Source organism: Amaranthus tricolor, chromosome 7, assembly GCF_026212465.1.
Source record: "Amaranthus tricolor cultivar Red isolate AtriRed21 chromosome 7, ASM2621246v1, whole genome shotgun sequence".
Taxonomy (NCBI): Eukaryota; Viridiplantae; Streptophyta; class Magnoliopsida; order Caryophyllales; family Amaranthaceae; genus Amaranthus; species Amaranthus tricolor.
Genome location: NC_080053.1, coordinates 19,081,738 through 19,084,127, shown reverse-complemented (window position 1 = coordinate 19,084,127; position 2,390 = coordinate 19,081,738). Strand labels below are relative to the sequence as shown.

The 2,390-nt window shown below is 32.6% G+C and overlaps 1 non-coding gene across 1 annotated transcript; it reads right to left on the bottom strand.

Moving 5' to 3' along the window:
* Positions 1-250: 250 nt before the first annotated feature.
* Positions 251-323, bottom strand: TRNAR-ACG (transfer RNA arginine (anticodon ACG)). The gene has a single exon. It is a non-coding gene; the product is annotated as a tRNA-Arg (tRNA).
* Between the last annotated feature and the right edge of the window lie 2,067 nt (positions 324-2,390).

Below are 2,390 nucleotides of genomic sequence, written 5' to 3'. Positions count from 1 at the left end.
ATTTATTAAAGTGTAAATTTGGAGTACAGTTAATAGCACCTTAGCCTAATCAGATAGATATTAAATGAGGTGTTACAGTACACACTTACTTTAGAAAATATGTTTATCCGGAGATTTTTCTAAAAATAAAAAAATAAAAAACTTATTTTGTTCAATGTTTCATTTTAGAGTTGCCTGCGAATTTTGGGCTTTCACAGTGATGTTTCTACATCGTAGTTATTCTATAGGGAATAATTTCAAAAACGTAATACGACTCCACTGGGGATCGAACCCAGAATCTCTGGTTCCGTAGACCAGCGCCTTATCCATTGGGCCATGGAGTCTCTTGTTAGTATTGTTGTCTAAAAGTATATAAAATATTTTATGTACTATTTTTCAATAATCCCGGATAGTTTTGATTAGACCTGGGAAAACGGTCGGTCGGTCGGGTTTTGGGTCAGATCAATTTCGGTCGGGTCATTTTCGGGTCGGGTCAGTTTCGGATCAGGTCAGTTTCAGGTCGGATCACTCTGGGTTTCGGGTAGGTTCGGATTGACCCAACGGGTTACCAAAAAACATTAGAATATCCAATCGACTAATTCAACATAAAAAAAAATCATTAAAATGTCTAAAAAAAATCATTAGAGAAATTACATGTACGATTTTCAAAAAATAGTTGGTATGTCAGGTTCATTTAAGTGCAAGAAAAATAGGAGAATTAATACTTATTTTGAAAAGACTTGTAAGATACGCGCTTTATAAAAGTTATTTTGTTTATTATAATTGTAACGTTAGATAAAAATGACGTTAAAATTATCTTCACAATTTTCATGTTGGAAAGATATACAACTAACTAAGTACTTATTTCGTCTTATAAGATACGCGTTTTATAATTTAGGGTAGCGACATTCGTTTTTTGAAAAGCTCATTCAAACGTGCGAAACGTTCGTATAAATTATATTGATTTGCTTACTGAAATGTAGAAGAATTAAAAACTCATTTGACTGATTTAACAAGATACATGTATTCAATTAAGATGATTATAACGTCCTGTTTTTAAAGAAAAATAATTACGATGGCTAAAAAGACGTTATATACGTGTTTTTTGAGATCTATTGATGAGTTTTAGGGTTCAAGTGATATACTCAATATGTTGAGATACTTTGAAAACTAAAATTTTATTTGAAATGAATTCTAACATTGAAATTACTCTAAAAATTGATATTAAATTTGTCAAAACGGGTCGGTTTTCGGTCGGGTCATTTTCAGTCGGGTAATTATCGGGTCGGTCATGTTTCGGATTAAGTCGCTTTCGGGTCGGTCGGGTTCGGGTTTTGTCGGGTCGGGTCCCGGGTTCATTTTCGGGTCGGATCAAATTTTCCCAGGTCTAGTTTTGATTGACGAAAAATTATAGTCATTTACAATCACAATCAACCTTATAATTAGGGATGACAATTTAGTCCAAATCCAACCCTAGTCCGACTCGATCCGAGAAAAATAATCCGATTCGAGTCCGAGGAAAAGGTTATCCAACTCCAACTCCGACTTCACGATTCGAATCCGAGTTAGAGACGGACCGGAGTTGGACCTTATTAAAAATCCGACACTTCGATCCGACTCCGACCCTGAAGGAAATCCGACTTTGAATTTGACTTTTAACCCAACACTTTGTTTCCTTTAAAACTCTAGACGTGACTAATTCAAGCTCTCTCTCATACTAATTGTAATTTTCGATTTTGAAAAACTACTTGGTATTTTTATTTAGATCAATCAATCAAAATACGAAAAATCAGATCAAGAGAAATAAAATACGCCAAACCAAAATGCGAGAAAATTTTGTTAAATTGTAGTATTAGGAATATTTCTCATGTTAAACTTGAATTCAAAGTACATATTTTTTTGTTAAATTGTCTTTGAAAAATATATTTTGTTAACTTTGTATGCTTTAAATCATTAGTATAATATCACAACGATAAAGTTTGATAATAATCCAACTCCGTATCCGACTCCGTTGGAGGTCCGAGAGTCCGAGTCGGGGCAAACTTGAAGTATGCATAATCCGAATCCGAGCGGAGGTGGACTGAAAAAAAAAAAAAACTAAAATCCGGAGCAAAGTCGGAATATGTATAATCCAAGTCGAGTCCAACCCGTTGCCATCTCTACTTATAATAATAGTGTAAATATAAAGGCTAAACATTAACTGTTTAAATTTTATGGTGACTATAAATTCATGCTAGCTTTTATTATAAACATCATATTTTCATATAATCATATAATATACTGCCTAAGAAACAATCTAAAATATATGTCGTTCTATAATAAAAAATTCTTTTTTTTTTTCTTATCCTAAACAATTATAATAATTTTTAATGTTGGGTTGAATAAAAAATATATGAAAATGTGTTTTAATG